This window comes from Prinia subflava, chromosome 6 (genome assembly GCF_021018805.1).
Source record: "Prinia subflava isolate CZ2003 ecotype Zambia chromosome 6, Cam_Psub_1.2, whole genome shotgun sequence".
In the NCBI taxonomy this organism is placed as follows: Eukaryota; Metazoa; Chordata; class Aves; order Passeriformes; family Cisticolidae; genus Prinia; species Prinia subflava.
The window spans coordinates 36,252,799-36,273,362 of NC_086252.1; positions in this window are offsets into that span (position 1 = coordinate 36,252,799).

Sequence of the window (20,564 nt, forward strand, 5' to 3'; positions counted from 1 at the left end):
TGCTTAAATCCACCTCATTGATTCACATTCTCAATGAATGTATCCAGCTTCCCATTGGAATGGGGAGATAGAGAGGAACAGTCCTAAGCTCTGCAAAAGAAGGGAAAATAACATGGTTTTCCTCCCCCCTTCTGCTGGAAAAATGGGCAAAAAAAAATTGTCCCTTACTCTCCTCATCAAGGAAAAAATACCCCAGAATTTTCTGTGCAGGTCCATCCTCCTCCTCCTGAAATAATCAGAATAACCTGATCCTACAAGCTAAATTATTTGCTTTGTAACTCCTCAATTATATTTTCAGTTGCCCACTGCAGACCTTCATGCAATTAATTCATTAAGCTCATTATGACTTAATGTCGCATCCCAAATTCAAAGTTCTCTATACACAATTTAATCTTTGGTCATTTTTTATTAAGATGTGCTTTGAAGGAGCAGTTTCCCCCCAACAAGGGTTGGGCCAAGTCCCTAATTAAATGCTGCAGCCTGTGGATAAGCTGGAAGCCTCACTGTGACACAGTCCTCCTGCCTTTCACCTGCTTTCCTCACACTCTTCAGCTAATTCATGCCATTCTTCTCATCTTTATTTGATGCTGACGACAAAATAAAGTTAAAAGACACCTGCTGGTAGATAGATTTTCCACTGAACATGCTTATACAGGCCTTTAGGAAAACTAGATTCTGGCATCCTAAGAGGATCACATGATTAAGATCTGAAGATTGAGAAGAGAATTGGTTCAGTACCAGTTTCTCATTCTCATTACAATTGTTCTCGGGAGAAATGAGCAATTTTTCACCATTGTTTTCTTGACACAACGGTCTTTGTTGAATTTTAGTGTTGTTTTTTTTCCCCCCATCTTTCTTTCTTTATCCCCTTCTCCTTTTCTTCTTCCTTCCAAACCTGCCTGTGTATGTCACAGTTGTTTAATTTTTGTTATGGAAATGATTAAAGTTTCATTTTGTTTTGGTTTGTTTCATTTATCTCCCTGGAGTTTTTTAGGGTGATAGTCACTCCGTAAATGAATGTAAAAACGCTTTTGTCAGATTAGCTTGCATATTAACTGGTAAAATGCTTGTTATTTTACTCTGATGTTACATTCACAACAGGATAACAGTTTTGATCCTGTTATGCAAAAATCTGCATTATAAATTAGAAGACATATTTCACACTTTTTTATCTTGGGCAGATTCCTAATGCAGTCATTTGGTGTTAGGATGAAAAAATGGAGATAAGGCAACTTCCCTTAGCTCAGCTCATGTTGGATTCAGCAGGCACGAGCTCAGGCCATCCGTGGTGACACCTTACTCGTATGATCTGGATTTGGGTGATGTCTAACAACTCAGGAAATGTTGAGCTCACAAACCCTGTGCACAAAACCTGCCAGTGGAATGCAAAGTATCTTGGGCTGAAAACATTAATCTAAGTTTTTTTGGGGTTTTTTTTAATTATTTAGCTGAATAAATTTACAATTATTAGTCACGGTAAGATCCTATTTGTTAGGTCCTGGAAATCTCAGAAACATCTTTCAACTGCAGCCTAATGTTTCATAGTTAAAGACAGTTTTTCAAGAAGTTAATGTCTTTTTCTTCTTTATTTATTGAGTTTCTAAGCAAACCTCAAATTAGTCAGACAAACTGTTGATAGAATTCCATTTTCATTATTTCTAACAATATTAGCAGTGCAAAGCTTCTTTAATTTTGCAGGTTTGTAGAACATTATTATAAATAGTGCTAAGCTCATTAAATCAGGTGCTGCTAAAGGTGCTTAAGATCACTGAATATCACAGCTGACTGAATCACTCAACTTTCAGAAAATCTCTGAGCGAGTACCACATTAAGAAGATATCCAACCTGCTTTCAGAAGAATATTCCATATCAACATAGCCAGTACAATCTGATAGGACACAACAGGAATCATCCATCAACATGACAAGTTCAAAAGGGATGCTCCTATAAACTACACACACAGAGGAAGGGAGGTGTCTCCAGTGAGACAAGAGCAAGTTTTGGGAGGCTGCGTTCAAAATGTTCACCCTTCATCCTCCTTTTCTGAAAAAATAAATAAATAAATATATAAAAAGGAATTGCAACTCTTGAATTATTTTTGTTCTGTGTTTTATCACAATGAGCAGTAGATTCCCATATTCACTTTCCATCTTTTTACCTCTCTGTCTCTACCAAACTTCAGTCTGTTGCTCTGTACAGGACATTTTCAGCTCAGTATTTGCACAGGGCCTCAAAGTCTCAGGTCCTGCTGTGGGACTCAAACTCTGCATTGATTCGCATATATATAAAAACTATATTTTGAATTGATTCACATATATATAAAAACTGTATTTTGAATTCCTGTGGTCTGAAGCAATGCAAAGAGAACTCTCCTCAGTGTTCATGGGGATGTTTGTAAGAGCCATGGAGACCTGTTTGTCATAGAAACTGCAACAGTTTGGGTTGGAAGGGACCTTGAGTTCATCTAATCCCACCCCTGCCATGGCAGGGACACCTTCCACTGTCCCAGGGTGCTCCAAGCCCTGTCCAACCTGGCCTTGGGCACTTCCAGGGATGCAGGGGCAGCCACAGCTGCTCTGGGCACCCTGTGCCAGGGCCTGCCCACCCTCCCAGGGGAGAATTTCTTCCATGTACCCAACCTAAACCCACTCTCTGTCAGCTCAAACCCATTTCACATTGCCCTATCACTCCATGCCCACATTTTCTAGAAAAAAAAATGTGTGAGTGAATGAGAATGGTTTGGGAGGGGGGGACTTGGAGAAGAGAACAGACAACCTGCAAGACTGTGGTGTAGGGGTGTGAATGAGGGTCAGGAGTCATAAAAGCAGCTTTTATGGTGCTTTTGCCTGCTCACAGCAATACAGACAGAATTGTTCCTACAAGAACAGAAATCCCCAGCTCTGGTTCCTGGTGCTGGAGTGGCCACTGCTGCCCTGGCCAGGCACAGCTCCTCAACAGGGGCGTGTTCACCTTCGAGCCCAACCTTCCTACCCTCACCCAGTGGAAAGAGCCCAAATTACTCTGCTGGGATTTAAATCAGGGCTTTTACACCCTGCCTGCAGTGTCCCAGCTACCCACACACAAATTAGTCAATTAGAAGGGGGGGAAAAAATCCCCAAATTCCAAACATTTCAAACATGAACCCATTCACAAATATGCACTGTCTGTCCTGAGACAGAGTCAAAACACTCAGCACTCTCTTTTCTCTTGACCTTGCAAAATCTTGCCATAGCCATTACAAGCTCCAGCCAATTTTTTTTTTGTAGAAATGGAATTTACAGATTACAAAAATGGTTTGTTCGAGTCATCACCATCCCTTTGAACTCCGAGGCCATTTGAATCTGATCCTGACCAGGCTGACCATAAACCATTCTGTTTGCATAATAGAGGAAATGGAACAGTTTGTCTTGAGTAACCTTGTAATAAACTGCAGCTCAGTAGTTATGAATTAAAACTGAAATAGCTAAAAACTAAATTATCATATATATCCGTGTGTGCTTTACATATATGTGCATACACTCACATAAATCCACACTCAACTTGATGCCACCAGAAGTGAATGAGTGAAAAGCATTGGCAATGTTAAGATTATTTTTTATCTTAACAAACTTCATCTACTTGTTCATTATATTTTAATTGTATTAATAAAATATTGCTCATTTTGATGAGATTGATAAATAAAACCCTTTAAATTTTCTGTTCATAATTCACTATAATTTATATACAAAGCTCAGTGCAGTAGTCACAAATAATAAAGCCCCAAAATATATTTTATTTGGATTTTAAAGTTTTTCAAAGTACTTTTTCATAAAATCATTGAAAAGTGCATCTTTCATCCCAAACAAGACACATGGAGTCAGGACTATTAAGGCACTCAAAAATCTGAGTTTTGGGAGGATTTAGATGCCTAAACTCTGGTCCTTGAATGGAGAGGGGGCTGCTCAACATGGCTTTAGCAATGTGAAGTTGTGAATTTAGAGGCTGAGAACTTGAAAAATTGGATATTCCACGGTTTAAGGGCTCAGGACTGTGCACTGAATGCCTGAAGGATGAGTAGAACTGGGGTAGAACCCTTTCAGTCAGTATTTCCCATCTTTTCTACCTGCAGACAGATCATTTTTCAGCAGAATGATGATTTCAGCCTTTTGGAGACTGTGATTTTTTTTAATGTGCACATACCGCACCAGGAGCTGGGCAGAGACTGTGGCCCCTTGGTGGCCACATCCCTAAATTCAGTGATATTTCACCCAGCCATGGCTGACAGGAAAAATTTCAACCTTTCAGCCCAGTTAGAGTTGTCCCCCACTGGTTAAAAGGAATCGTGAGGAGAGGAGCTGGGAGAGACCAGGTGGAGCCAAGCAAAGTTAAACCCTTCTGATCCTGCAAGGCTAATTATGAAAAATGCCGCGTGGCATCATCTGCCAGAGAGAGATTTTGAGCCTTTCCAGTCCTCCAACTTGCAGCTCATCAGAGGAAATTAAAAGCAAATAAAAAACAGCCACCAAAACTGTGTGTGTGTGTCCCAAAGCAGAGACCCAGGGTCCACCAAAAATAGCGATCCATCAAAGGAGATGACTGTGAGCCAAAGACACAGCCAGAGGCTCCTGGGGAGCTCGCAGCCCACTGCTGTTTCCCAGATTTCCCAGTGACCACAGAGTTCCTGGAGCTTGGGTACAGCACACAGGAATACCCACAACACGTTGTAAAACATCTTGTTTTAGTCCCTGCTTGTAGGTGATGATGAGAGTAGAAGAACTGAGTCACCAAAGCCTAGAGAGAAGAGCTGGAACAACTGAAAACTTGTGTGATTTGGGGCTTCTTTTCTTCTTTCTGTAAGAAATAACCTGGTTTTTCTTTGCTGTCATTCATGTCTTGCATACATGTGAGCATCAGTTTTATGAATGAAAAAATATCTGGATTTAAAAGATTGCACAAAATTAACAGATGATCGATGTCTGAAAATTTGTGCAGGGTGTGCATTATTCATTAATTGCCTTTTCATTTGATTATTCACCAAGAACTATTAATTATTTCCCTCTTTAAAAAAGCCTCAATGATCTAATCAAGAGGAGAGGGGGGTAAATATCATATGTCTTATGGGACCACTAAGAACCAAGAATGAATTGGAAACAGCCAAAATGGAAAACAAGTGAACACCTACAGCTACTGCTTGTGAAGTATCTAAAAATATCTGGGCAGTCACAGAAATCAGGAATGGTTCCCAAATATAAAAATTGTTTACCAGAAAATCGTGCATAATGAGCAATTTAACAAGCTATTCAGCAGTGATCCAAGGAATTCTCTGATTTAGAAAATGGCAATTTGAGCTAAGAGGTATTTGAAGACTGAGCAAGACTATTTGGATAAGGAGTATAAGGAAAGAAGCGGAATTTAGTGTAAACTTATCTAAGAATTTTAGAAATCTCAGCTGTCCTGAGTCCCCAGTGTCTGAGAATAAAAGGGAGAGATTTGGTTCTGAGAGAGGGAAAAGGTGGTTTCAGAGGCATGCAGAAGCTGAGTCTAATCCCCTCTTTAATTAAAGAGGAGCAAGTTCTTCACACTGCATCTGCTTGGCTTCCCTGGCACCACCAGCTGCTCCTCTTTCCCACTTCCATCAGCACAAGGATCCTCCCAGTGCCAAGAGGGGACCAAGGGGGAGGGCAGGAGGCAGGGAGAGGGCTGTTTTCATTCCACACTGAAACTTTTTATAAACTTCAAATATTGCAACTTTTCCTTCAGCTTCCTAAGAAGCAATCTTATTCCAAGTGTCTGCACACAACCATAATTCACATCATTCCATAAAACCTCATTTCCAGGGTTGGCTTTTTATTATTTTTTAAGTTAACAGGACTAAGCTTAATGTGTCCAATAATAAAAGAGCTAATGAAAAACCAAGAGTGTTGCAACACAGCGTTTGCATTTTCTTGCAGACAGTACTTATCAGGTAGATAATAACATTTTATGCTGGGAAATAATGACAATGCTTTCCTGAAGTAAAACAAAACAAAACAAAACAACTATAATCTTCTATAATTCGGTACAGAAGACACTGTACCAAGGAAATTCTCCTTGGCAAAATAAGCTATGATTAAAGGTAGACACTGGTACTTGTGATCATTTCCTAACCTTGGGACTGAACTGTCCTCCAAGCTGAGCTTTTTGGTAACCTAGTAGTTTATGGTTAGGACAAACCTTGAGAGAAATCCAAAGTCTTCCTGAAACACACAAGTGGCTCAATTTCCCTAGCAGAAAATTGAATTCAGATACAAGTTTTCTGTCAGATCTCTACAAAAGTAAAAGGCATCATGAAAATCTACACCCAGGACTAAGACGATCATCATACATACACAAAATAGCGAAGAGGTTGCTCCATAAAGAACATTTTCTCCCCAAAATGTGGTGCATTTAATATTAAAAGGTTGGCAAAGGACCATAATATTCCAGCATTTCCAGAATCAAGCTCCTATACTCTTCCAACATTTATAACTTCTTCTAAATCGGCCAGAAAGTCTTTTAGTTTCATTGACAAACACTGTAACTCTTCCCTGCAAAACTATCATGACAAGATACCAGCACAGGCACAGGAACCCTCTCTGTTCCTAACCACAGTGACAACTATTCATGGAAAAATGGAATTATTTTACTCGCCTGTCCATTCCCCTGCCCAAAGCCATCCCAAACCAGCAGCTACATCAATGGCAGCTAGATCAATAGGATTTCCTTATCACTGATAAAATCCATCTTTCCACAGGATGGGGCTGATATTAAGATATGAGATTTCCCATGGAATTCTGATCCCTCCTTAGTGAACAACCAGGGACTGCACATGTTCAGTGTCTCCCTGGGCCAGGGTGAGGAGTGTTAGAGGCTGTGTCTGCTCAGATCTGCTGTCGGATGGATTTCCAAAAGGAAAAAATGGAAAAAATGGGAAAAATTGCCATCTGAGCTGCTGGTGGAGGACCTAAAGCAGCTGAGCTGACAAAGTAAAACGCCCAACACAACGCTGAGATAAAAACTTAATTTAAGATTGCTTTAAAATTTCCATTTAATTAATAAATTATTCCAACACCGATTTTGTCACTGTTTCCTATTTGCACTCAAACTCCTCCTTTTCCTCCCCTGTTTTCTCTTTACATAAGCCACATCTCCAAGCAGGGCTGGGAGCATCACGTGGAGCTGCCGAAGTCAGGCCAGGTGAAATGCAGAGACTGCACATTGCATCCCACTAATTCACCTTCAATTTCCCAGAGCACAGTAAAGAAAGGCAGAGTCAGAGCAGGGCCCTCGGTGCCCTCCCAGCAGAGGCTCTTCCCTGCAGAGGGGTAATTGCCATCATTCTCTCCCTGCTTACTCTCATATTAAAGGAAATAAATGTGCCAGAGCTACTTCCCTCACTGTGCCAAGGACAGGAGAAAAAGCTAAGAGGACATAAAGGTCTTATTTAGCATCACGGTGATGTTTGTGTTTTCCTGCCCAGATGATGGAGGGGAACACCTTTTTTTTTTATTTTTTTTTTCCCCTACAGGGTAGGAGATGTGATAAGTTGTTTCTTTTTTGTGGGAGTGAACTGAGTTTGAGTTTGCACAAGTAGCCTACAAGCAAAAAAATAGTGTCTTAATGTTTAGCCAAAAACCCCAAACAACCCTCACTGAAAAATACACCCCAAAAAAAGCCAAACACCCACCCCCCAAGTGAAAAAAAATACAGAAAAAAAATTCCATCACACAGAAAGAAACTTGCTTGAAAAGCCCCTTTGCTCAGGAGTAATGTCCAGCCTCAGAGGAAAGAGGTGTCTTTGGAAAACCTGGTGAATAAATCCCTGTGTGGTTCAAGATCCAAGCAGAGACATCAGGAGAGACACTGGCCTCACACCTAAGGGACACAAATGTAATAAAAAACAGGGTGAGTGAGTTTTTGCTAAGGCAGATTGTGATAGCTCAGAGTGGGGATGATTTTAAACTAAAAGAGAAGAGATTTGGCTTCGACATTAGGAAGAAGTTCCTCACTCAGAGGGTTCCAAAGGCCTGGCACGGGTTGTCCAGAGAAGTTGTTGCTTGGAAGTGTTCAGGTCCAGGCTGGATGGACCTTGCAGGGGACAGTGGAAGGTGTCCCTGCCCATGGCTGGGACACAAACAAGGGGGGCTTTTTGGTCCCTTCCCAGCCAAACTACTCTGGGATTCCATAATTTTAGGAGATACATTTTTTTTGGGAATGACTCGCTTGACCATCCACTGGTGCTCTTTTCTTTTCATTGCAAACTCAGAGGAGCTGAACTCTTAAAAAATGTTGCATATTCTGCCTAGAAAAATTTATATGCAGCTACAGTGTGTGCTGAAAATGAAGGACAAAGTTGGCAGGACAGGGTCTGAGGTGGCACCCAAGGTCTCAGGCTGGAATGTGCTGGCCAGGCTGCAGCTGAACCTCCCAGGCTCACTTTGCTTTGTCTGAATCCTGGGATGTTGGAGTTTTGCCCTTGCCACTTGAGGAGCACCTCAGCCTTTTCTGCGTCACGGCTTTTGGCTCATTCCCAGCTGGTGCTGCTGTGAATATTCCACACTCCACGAATGGCAGATGCAAACTGTTTTACATCCACTCTGCCTCGTGATAAATGCAATTCCTGGTCCCTATGGAAGCAGGAGCAACTGCCTACACAGTGAAAACTGCCATGAATCAAGACCTTGGTTACAAACAGCCCTCACCTCACCTGGAGCACTCTCAGCCCAGATATCAGATGTCGATATAAAGCACCAGCACAAAAATCTCTGCGGCAAAAGAAACGTCCCACACAGCACCTCTCTTTGTGGGCCAAAATCCCCCCGTACTCCCCTGCCCAGGAGAGCACCGTGCCTCAAGCATCAGCCCCCAGTTTCTGGCTGCCCAGAATTCCCCCTCAGCAGCACGGATCAAACCTCTCCAGAGCAGCCCCTGTCAGTGCATGGCTCTGTATCCAATGCCTCTCCAACCCTTTCATGTCTGTAGAATAATGAACCCACAGAAGATGCCGAGTTTTCCCTTTGGTTTAACAACCCCTAGCCCTGCCTGTTGCTGCTGTGCTCCCGTTAGCCGGAGAAATAATGATAATTTACACCCAACTCACACACGTTTTTTCGGCGTTTCTGCCAGCGATCCAGAGGCGACAGGAACAAATTGATGGAGACAGGAATGGGAGAATCCCACCCTGTCAGAAGATGAATGAGCTGAGCTTGCATGATGTGAACCATGGCTGACAGAAGCGAGGGGGAATCAAAGAGTGAGCAACTTTTGACAACACACGCTTCACAGCCCTGACCACTGAGGATCTACATGATTATCTCCAGACAAAATAACTGTGAGTAAAAGGCTTACATACACTTAAATTAAACACAGCAGGGTTTTAGTAATCTCTGTTTGCATTTTACTTTCTGTTAAGAAGGAAATTGCTTGGACTGGGAACATTTCATTTAACGGCATTTTTAGTTACCTTTTGTACTTCTAATGCCATAGTCTAAATTCACCCTAAATTACCCAGGAAGGCAAAAGAAACTTTTGTCCTTTATTTTTAATTGCTGTAGCTTCCTTTCCAATTTTACTAAATTAAATGTGTTTTAAAACATCACCGTATTTGAAACCTAATTATCCCAATCTCTGAATGAAGAATAGCTAACAATACAAACCCCATTTATGTAATTTATTTTGCAAAAGGAAAATAAATGGAATGCAGTTGCAGTAATGATATACATGTTTGCAATTCCACTCTGCTTTTTTCTCTTCCCCACAACAACTTAGGAAAGCTGCTTTTTTTAAATTTTTTTTTTCTTTAACAGATGCTATAAAAACATCTCTGCTGTGGCATTTGTTGTATCTGTGCTGCTCTCAGAATGAGGGAAACTCTGCATAATGTCATGTTCTCTCTAAGTACCATGAAGGGCTTTTGTTTTGTGTGGTGGGTTGGTTTTTTGTTGTTTCCTTTTTTTTTTTCCCCTCTTCTAGCTGGTCATGAATGAGGATTATGGCCTGTCGCCCACAATAAATCATGAATGAAGATCATGGCTGGTAATTGTGATGTGTAAAATAAAAAGAGTGGGAGATGCAGGGCTGAGATGCTCTGGGTGTTCAATCATTATTCAGCACACCCCAGCCAAGTGGAGTTTAATCTTTTTCAGACCACCTAGTCCTGAGAACTTAAATTTGGGTTTTGTTGGATAAGCCACCATTTACTCACTGCATTTATCAATTACTTGCTGACTTCCCAGTACTTCCAGCTGTATTCAGCTCTGTCCCAGGGAAGAAAATTTCTCCCAGCTGATGATCCCACTGGTTAAAAGCAGGAATACAACCAATCCTCACCCAAACAAACAAATAAAACATGAAGAAAACATTATTAGAAGGGTTCACTACTAGAGCAAGCAAAGAAAACTACCGGCGTTTTTCACAGCAAAGTTTCTCATCAGTCAACTGAATTTTGCTTAAATTTTCTATTAGGCTTATAAAAAAAAACAAAACCAAAAAACCGAAAAACCTCAGGATTTAAAAATAAAAATAAATAAAAAATAAAGGGCTATTTACTAAAAAAAAAAAAAAAAAATTAAAATATAACATAGATACCATGAGTTCAGCTCATATTTCAACTGCTCTGCTCAGGAAGATGCCTTCAAGCTCAGTAGCCTGCTCGCTGTGAGTAAACACTGGGACATATGTGGCCAAACAATCCAAGGTACTTGCTGAAGATTACTTTTACAAACAAGCCTGGGAAATTTGCTTTGCTGTTTTCTGTTGGGTCCTGTTATTTGCTCTCAGCGAGTGTTCAGATGGGCCCTGACTGGTTCATTCAGACAAATATTTGCAAGACCTTTTAAGTTTGGCCTAAATGTTTATTTGTTCAAAAAAATTCATATGAGGAAGGACTTTGTTATTCTTCATTCACTTGCCAGCCTTGTTATTCCTCATTTTTTAAGCAGTCAAAAGCCCAGTAAGAGAGTGGAGACAATGCCCATGTGATTCTGATGACAAATTGTGTATTATAAACAATGACTGGTAAAAATGATCAGTGCTTGAATAAGGCCAACACTCGTTTGCATAAACCATCCAGTAAATATTTAGAAATAACAAATACTTTCCTAGAAATCGGAATTGCTGTGCGAGCAAATCGCCAGCAAGAAGGAACACAAAACTTGGGTAATATTTCATTTGCCATGAAAAAAATTGTACCGCTTGTGCCTGAATATTTCAGAAATAAACAGAAAAAATTAAATTCAAGCATTTCTTTATATCCCTTCTAACACAACTGGCTATTAGCAGCTCTTCTAACTGAGGACATTCCTTGGGATTCTTTAAAAGATATTTCTTAAATGAGGTAAATCACACAGCTATTGAGAATTGCTCTTGGAAAGCTCAAAATTCATTTTTCTGTTGTGCTTTTGTTTTTTCTCTTATCTTTTCCAAATATGTTTCCTTCCTTGTGCACAAGTGCTGCTCTGTTAACCTTGGTTCCTGCTACCTTCTCACATTCCTTCATCAATTTTATCCTAGAAAAATCTTTTAACATCATTTTTTAAATTTAATTTTATTATTTCTAGAGGAAAGAAATAGCATTAAAATATTTAACACATGTGGCCAGTGGACAGAAGGAAAACAAACACATCAACTGAGGTCTTGGTGTCCCTTTATAGTCTTTAAAAGGGCAGAAATATCAACATCTACTTCATGAGACATAATAATGGTGACCAAAGTATAACTTTAAAATGAGTTTGCCTATTAGCTGGCAAACATTTATTTATGCAGTGCTGAGAAAAGCTGGAGATGAAAATATCCTTTCAGAGACATTAAAAGCACATTATTAGGAGCTGTGGCTCACCAGCACACAGGTATCACCCAATTTCATTGCTACCTGGTTAATTAACCTGCTTAAAGTGTGAAAGTTGGCACCTTGTCATTAGAACCCATGGGAATAACTAATGAGAAGCCATGAAATCATTTATTTCTCAATTAAAAAACCCCGAAATATGAGGTCTTGTCTCATTATTCCTCTTTCTTGTTATCGCCTGTGCGAAGCCAAGAAGATTTTGTAAAACTTAAATGTCTAAAACAAAAAAAAAAAGAAATGCTCTATGTAACATCTTAGGAAACACTTCACAGATCTTTAATAAAATGTGGTGTTATCCAACACCAACAAGCAAGCCAAGGACTTTTCAGGGAAAACGCATTCAGTAGACAGCAGGAATGTGAATATGAGTCCTTTAATTTAATAGGATTTATTTGCCATTCTCTTTTAGCGTATTTAGAGGTCAAGGAGACAAAAAAGACACTCTTGAGTTATCAATCGAGAATAAATTCTAGGACAAATAGGAACCTTGTTTTCTATTAACAAATTGCTTGCAAATAAATAATATTTTTTATGAGTGTAGTGATTTAGGATTACCATTTTATGGAAAAATGAACCTCAGTTTCAGAAAAAAAAGTTGTTATGAGAATGGGTTATTAACTTTCATTAATATTTTCCTCTTTAAGGAATGCTCACCTTAATTTACAGATAAAGCAGCAGGTTCAGGAAAGATTTAAACACCTAAACATCATTTGAGGTGTTTGAAGTTTGGGTTCTTAAGATGACTTCCCAAAAAATTCAAGTATAAACCAGCAAAAGAGTCACTGGGCTACTCTGAATGCAGTGTAGGAAAGTTGAAATTATATATATTTTTTTTTTCTTCCATATATATTTCCATATATATATTTATGGAAATAAATCTATTTATGGAAAATGAGATACCTGGGGCATTGTGGATTCTAAGCAGCAGGTCACACACCTGGGGGATTGGGATCTGACTTTTCTAGAGATGTCCAAGGCACTGACAGCAGGATGGGTGAGGGTGTTCCCCTGAACAGCAGATGGGCATTAATGAGGGAAATTGGGAGAGCAGTTCTCAAGATTAAACTTGTGGCATTAGGAGGAAATGAGAAAAAAAGTTCTAAATCTGAGCTGGTTTTCTTTTTTTTTTAATAAAAGATGTGGAAGGAATGAGTATCCTGAAGAAGAGGAAAAGATGATGATTATGGACATCAGAGGGGAAAAATTAAAGCTGTAATTGAAAGTATGAGATATAGGTTCAGGAAAGAAAGTTGTCCCAACCTGAGATATATTGAAAAATAACAGAAAATTATCCTGGGAATGACCTGGTTTTGTGGCAAAGGAAAAAAAAAAGAAAAGATGATGCTTCCATAATGGATTTACATGTCTTGTGGGTGTAAATAAGCTTAATTTTTTGAGAAGAAATTTGGGAAGGGGCTGAGTGTAACACATTGCTGAGACAAGATCTCTCCTTTCTCCCTCCCTGGAGACTCAGATGCTACCCCATGACAGCTCCAGGCTGAAATGAGGAGCTCCCAACCCTGGCATCCCAAGGGAATCGTCCCTGCCTGGCTCCAGCCCTCGCTGTAACCCCAAAGTGAAAACCAAAAGCAAAAAGCAGAGGCAGAGCACTTTCCTGGTATTTCTTCCCCCTGCAGAAAAAGCAGATGCTCTCCCGTGATTGGAAACCAAGGAAAAAAATAAAGAAAACCAAAGGAGAAGAGGAAATGAGGTAACTGAAAATTTGCTGACCTCTTCAGATTTTTTGTTGCTGCTTTGGTTGTAGTGTCACCAGTGGTGACAGGTGACACATGACTTCCCCAAAAGGCTTAAAAAAAAATTCCTGTTTGTCTTTGTTTCGATTGCTGTCATGATTTATGGCAGGGATATCACAGATCCCCCCTGTCCCACAGGCCTTTGGTCTAAATTTAAAGTCCAATTTGACACTGGGCTGCTTAAACATCTTCATATAGTCTGAGTTTAGGTCGGGAATTAAGGAGATGTCACTTACAAACTGTGGCAGAGCTGGTTAAAAATGCTTTGTCTGGGTTCTTTGTTCCCCTTCATAACAGAACTACTCTGTGGCAATAGGTTTGTTTTTCCTTGAAAGCCTCTTGTTTCACTGAAAATCAACACATATGAAAAATAAAGTATTTCCCCTTTTTTTGTCTTTCCTGACACAGAAAAAAAACTTCCCCAAAGGGCAGAGACAAGGAGCACAGGCAGCGCCTTCCTTCACCTGCCTGCAGACAGACACTCCCAGCCACCTAAAATGAAATATTTTAACTGCTTTCCTCAGTTAAAGAGGAAAGGATTGCAAAGAGGATTGTTTTGTCTCCAGAAAGCAGAAACCCACTGAAGGGTTTTGGCTTTGCAAGGCAAGAAAAGAAATACAGATCGTGTGTTGGAAGGGAACATAAAAATCATCCAGTTCCAACTCCACTTCTATGGGAAGAAGGGTTTCTTTACTCATTCCTGCTGGATTCATGATCCAAATAGAGAATGAGACCCAAAAAAGGTACAGAAAAAAGCAATAAATGCTTTTCACCTCTGCTCATGTGTGTGTGCACTAATGCACACACACACACATCCATAATGGATGAACTTTGAAGTTTTTTGCTCCTGAAAACCAGCTTTAGATGATCTTATTTATTTATTAGTGCTACTGTTCAATTTATATTTTGGCTTGCTATTTATTATGCAAAATAACACGCTCATATTTTATTCAGCAGAGCATTTGATTAGTGTAAAGCTTTATTTGCTGGCCTCCAGAACAGCGTTTTGTCTCGTCTGCAGGCAGTGCAGATACCCCGGATCGTTCATAATTCTGACTCCAAAAGAGAAAACTGCTAAAAGGCTGAAACTCTTTCTCAGCACGTAGATGGCAGAAGGGCCTTTGCCTGTACCAAGCTACAAGATAATTTTGTCTTTGATGGAATGACTTGCTACTTCTAAAATAAAATAAACTTCTTTTTTTTTTTTTTTTCTCACAGGAGATTGTCAATTGCTGAAGGTATCTCAGGGTCCTTGAACAAAATACTCTTTTTTTACTGTACAGCCTCTGAAGTCTCCTGGCTAGAACTTCCATATTCAGAGTCTGTTTCTGGTTTGTAGAGTGATCTGCAAACTTTTTATAAGACCTTTTAATCAAAAATCTATTACATTTTATTAGTTTTCAGGTATTTCATAGATGCTCTTTTTTATTAAGATGAATATAAAACATTTTAATATTTGTCTACATTAACAGTAGACAAACAATTACACTAAATAAATATTTTTGGTGTGCTGGAACTCAGATAACCAAGGAAAACCAGATGACTTCAAAAGCTGCCTTTAGTTATCTGTATAAAGATAATTCAAATAATTTTCATTTCAAATATGTTATTAAAAAAAATTTCTACATTACTGGGTACAGAAGAGTTGATAACCAATAAAATGGGAAAACAACCTAGGAAGGAGAGTCCAGGAAGCCACAAGTGTATAAATTCAATGTATTCACTTTAAATAACAAATTATGAGCCTGATTCACAAGGATATTATTGACCCCAGCACATGTAGGGAGGAAAAATAGTTTGAATAGTTTAAGGGGGAAAGCCCAGGATGATTTCACCTGATAAAGGACCCTGAATGAGGAAAACTTTTTGTCTTCCATGCCACAACCAAGATCCTCTTTAGGGCAATATTGTGTGTAATCCCCCAGTGGGGTGGGGAGAGCTCCCAAAAAGAGAGGAAATTTGCTTTTTCTCCCAAAAGAGACTTTTTCTGGGAAGAAACACAGCATACAAGGACCCCATAGGCAACCTGAGAGAAATACACCTCTACATAAAAATACTTTTTAAATGAAAGAAAAAAAAAAAGAGGGGAAAAAAACCCCAAAACCCACCAACCAACCACCAAATATGAATAAAAAAATCATCTTCTCAGGGCAAGGGAAAGCTGTCTCAGCAGCATCACTTTTAAAATGGATAAAAGCCCTTCTCAGAGCTGAAGATAAATCAGTGGCACCAGCTTTAACAAAGAGAGAAACCTTACTTAGGGCTAAGAGACAGCAGGAGTGGTAGGAGTACCAGCTGGAACAGAGATGCACATCAAAGAAATTAAAGCCCTTTGGCTGAAGAAATTACATGGATACTATAAACTAATAACTTTAAATATTAAAAAACCCTTTTCAGGCTACAGCAAAGACACACGTTGCAAGCAGCCAGCCCAAGGTTAGCAAGCACTGAGTGAGCACAGCCCCTCAGAACCTGAGACCTTCACCTTGATGCCTCCCAGGTAACAAAGTGAATATTTTAATCCCTACTGGTTAAAGACACAGCTTGCTACACGTTTATTTATTTTTTTTTCCACTCTCCCCATGCTTTTTAGTCTCTGTTAAAATACGTTTGTTAATCATAGAGCAAAGTTGCACAAAACGTTTTGTCTCAGAACAAGGAGCTCCACACAGCCTGTGCTGAAGGAACAGCTTGCTTTTCAGCATGACTCTGCCTTTTCCCTTGCCCTAGACGTTAGGCTTTAGAGAGTTAAATTTAAGGTCTAATTTTCTTTACCAGCAGAATGTATCTCATTTGCTATCAGTGCATGCAGTAGACTTTTTGTCAACATGGTAATTCAAGGAGGAAGTCAGGCTCTCTTTGTTACCAGATTTACAATGGTTTCTTGAAAAGACAGCTTGTGTATACCTCCTGCCTCACTAGAATACTTGCTTGCTTGGTTCCTAACAATGGCTCATTAAATTCAGTCAAACTAGTATGAAACTTACCTTCAAGCAGTTTCACTTGCTGAACCCCACTCTCAAAGGATTTTCTAATCTGCAATTTCTATTTTAGACTTTGAGCAGGAAATTGGAGGGAAAAGAGCACGGAGCACTTTCTGCAGAAACACCCAAACAAAACAAGACTTGATGATGCCGTTTCAGAGGCAGAATAGATTTGTGTCACTCCTGTTTGGAAGGCAATCACACTCACAACATTTATTCGTCAAGCAGCAGCATTCCCTGATTGCTTTGGCTGTAATTAATCTCATATTGGAAGAGAAACTAAGGCTTGTAGCAAACTTTATTTTTTTTCTCCCCTGAAATCTGTTCCTTGGCCAGTCTGCACAAGAAGGTCCAAACCATGCAGAGCTCATTACTGGCTAAACTTTTCATTTACACTTCTCACCACAAAGCTGAGATTTAGCTGGACAACCAGCAGCACAAGGACAGAATCTTCCCCTTCCTGCTACAAGTGAGAATAATTCAGATTGGTAAAGCTTCATAGGAATTTCTTGATACACCATTTTCTCACTCCTATTGTTATAGAGTATCTTCAGAGTTGAGGCTGTGGCCAAACTTCATCTATTTCAGATGAACAGTTAAAAAGAGGAAAGGTCACAAATTAAATCCCCAAAAAAGATCAGAGAATCATAGAATTTGCTGAGCTGGATGGGATCCACATGGATCATTGAGACCAACTCCTGGCCCTGCACAAGACACCCCAAGAATTCCACCCTCTGCCTGAGAGCTCTGCTGTAACACTTCTTGAATTCTGACAGATTTGGTGAAGGTGTTGGGGGTTGGTGTCTTAAATAATTATATATGGGAAATTATATGAGTTTGAACATAATATATTGGGGTTTGGGAGGGGCTGTTCCATGAATCCATGGACTTTTATTGCCTGACACAGTGACGAGGAATCTGTAGAAGATCAGATATTCCAACTGAGGCACTGAGGACTTTGTCTTTCCCATTCCCTTTGGTTTACTCCCCACCCTGGATTTCACATGCAAAGCTGAGCATGGAAATGTCCCTGCACATAACCCCACTTTCTAAAAGATCTTTTAAATTAAAATCTATTGCATTTTATTGGTTTTCAGGTATTTGATAGACATTCTTTTTTTTATTAAGAGAAATTTAAAACATTTTAAGATTTGTCTATATTAACGGTAGACAAAAAAATACATTAAGCAAATGTTTTTGATGTGCTCCAACACAAATATCCAAGGAAGACCAAGGAAATATAACCAAGGAAATAGATGAGGTTTGGCCACAACCTCAACTCCACAACAAAAGGAGTGAGAAAAAGGTGTATCAAGAAATTCCTGTAGAGTGTTACCAATCTGAATTATCCTCACTTGTAGCAGGAAGGGGAAATTCTGTCCTTGTGCTGTCCAGCTAATTCTCAGCTTGGTGGCCTGTCCTTGTCCTGCCACCAAGGAGGGTCTGCCATGGATTCCCAGTCCCCACGGCTGCTCTGATCCGGGCTCTGCATCCCGTGGGCAGCTCAGACCACACGTGCAGCACAGCAAAAGTGCCATCTGGAAGTAATTCCCTGTTATTACTTCTTATCAGGACTGCTGAGGGGTTTTTATTTATCAAGTATAAATGAATCACAGGGCAAACTGATGTCTGCTCATTAAACTATGAAAACTTATTAGGCTATCCTTTTACTGCTCAAAATAGAAGCCTAATCGAGGTAGGCTCGATCACGCTAACCTACAGCATGAATGTGACATGCAAAGGAAGAAATGGAGTGAAATCTGTCTCAGTTATGCCAGGAAATTACATATTCTTCTTAAAGTAAAATAAACACTTGACAAAGCTGTTAATCATCCCTAGTGGAAAGGATTTACAGATTCAATATTAAGATGATGAGCTTCCCACTGGTCTTAGGAGCACTATAGTCAAATGAATCAATTTTCCTCTGAAATCATTTAGATAAAAATTACATTCACATTGAAGAATATGAATGGTTTGAATGCTAAGATGTCACTTTAAAAATGTGTCGTCCCTCCAGTGAGCTCCTATTAGTTCTCAGTTAATATTTAGTATATTCTGAATGACAAAATCAAAGCTGGTATCTTATATATAAATTGTATATCTGTGAAGTACCATATAAGCTCACATACTTTTTTTCCTTACAGAAACAGTGTTGCATAAACATACATAGTCTGCAGAACCTGAATTTAAAAAAATATACATTCAAGATCGATTTTTAAATATCACTCATACCCAGACATTTCACATCAAACCACACTGAAGATCCACTTCAAAAAAAAAATTTGCACATTAAACAGCATAACAATAAAGGATACATATTTATCTTGATTAAGATGATTCCATAAAAGCTCTCAACAATTAAGGGGTTTGGGGTTTTTTTCAGTAATGTGAAACAATGCTTTGTGGAGAACATATTTGAAAATTTACCTGCAGTTAAAGAGTATCTGGGGACTCCACTCAAAAAAAAAAAAAGGCAAACAATTTTTAGAAGTTACCCATTCAAAGAGAGAGGGAGAGAGAGAGGAAAAGAAAGAACGAGGCAGGGAGATTATAGAATTTAATGATTAAGAATGTGTGCAGTGCAGTATAAGTACATTTGTTTCCTTGGAAACAAACTAGTACTGTTGCACTGAAGAAATTTGTAAGCATTAAAAAATTCTGTAATCAGGCCCCAGGAGAACATATTAAATTTTTTAAAAGGGATAAATATTTGACATTCCTGGTTGTTTCCTGACTGTACTTGTTGGTGGGGCCTGCTGTCAATGGGTGTTCCTGACGTGGGGAAATGCATCCGTGAACCTGCACAGCCAAAGCCACCCCTTTAACTGGTCAGTCCATCCAGCAGGATCAACAGCTCTGCAATCCTCAGGCAGATTAAGATCTTTTAAATAATGGCTAGAAGGCAAATACAGATAAATACAGACTAAGGTAGACTACCAAACCTGCAAGAAAGGTTCAAGGGGTGAATTATTAAGGAGAGTCTAAAACCTCTGTCTAAGTCACCCTTGCTTGCAGAAAGCAGAAGGATGGCTCCCAGGGAGAAGACAGGACAATAATGATCCCATTTATGCCAGGTACAAGTTTTACATACTGGACTTCTGGACTTCAATTGATTCAAATGAAACAACAGGCTCAAAACTCTTGAACCTTCCCTCGTTTCACAACCAAGCTCAACGCAGTTTTTTTCCAGCTGCACAGGAAGGCTTTTTTACTTCAGTTTTGCTAACAATAAATAGAACCAGAGGAGCAAAGAACTCAAAAGAAATTCAGCTTACAAGGTGGAGAAAAAATACCCAGAACACCACAAGAAACAGTACCCAAAGAGGCTCCAGAAGAGCTGGAAAGGGACTTTGGGCAAGGGCATGGAATGACAGAACAAGGGGGAATGGCTTCACGCTGGTGGAGGGCAGGGATGGATGGGATATTGGGAAGGAATTGTTCCCTGTGAGGGTGGAGAGACCCTGGAATGGATTTCCCAGAGAAGCTGTGGCTGCCCCTGAATCCCTGGAAGTGTCCAAGGCCAGGCTGGAGCAGCCTGGGATAGTGGAAGGTGTCCCTGCAATGGCAGGGGTGAAATGAGATGAGCTTTAAAGTCCCTTCCAACCCAAACCATTCCATGACTCCCTGATTTTATGAGCTATTATTTTGATGCAATGTCCATTTACAGATGGAAATGGCACCAATAAGTCAGAAGAACACACCAGTTCTGGTTGGATGACTCTAAATATCTCTTTTTTCTGCTCACTTGCTGTATGGTGACCTCCCCCAGGTTGTAGCTCTGTGGCAGTAATGTCATTCACCCTTGAACTCCATACAGACTTATCTGCCAACAGGTTTCAAAACAAATATTCTGTCTCATAATGTACACTGGGAAAGGTGAAACAGTTTGGTCATTATAACGTAAATTTGCTACGTATCAACAGAGAAAAAGGCATATATGCAAATTAGGACTAAAATTATTAATGCAATGAGCTTATTTCAGTT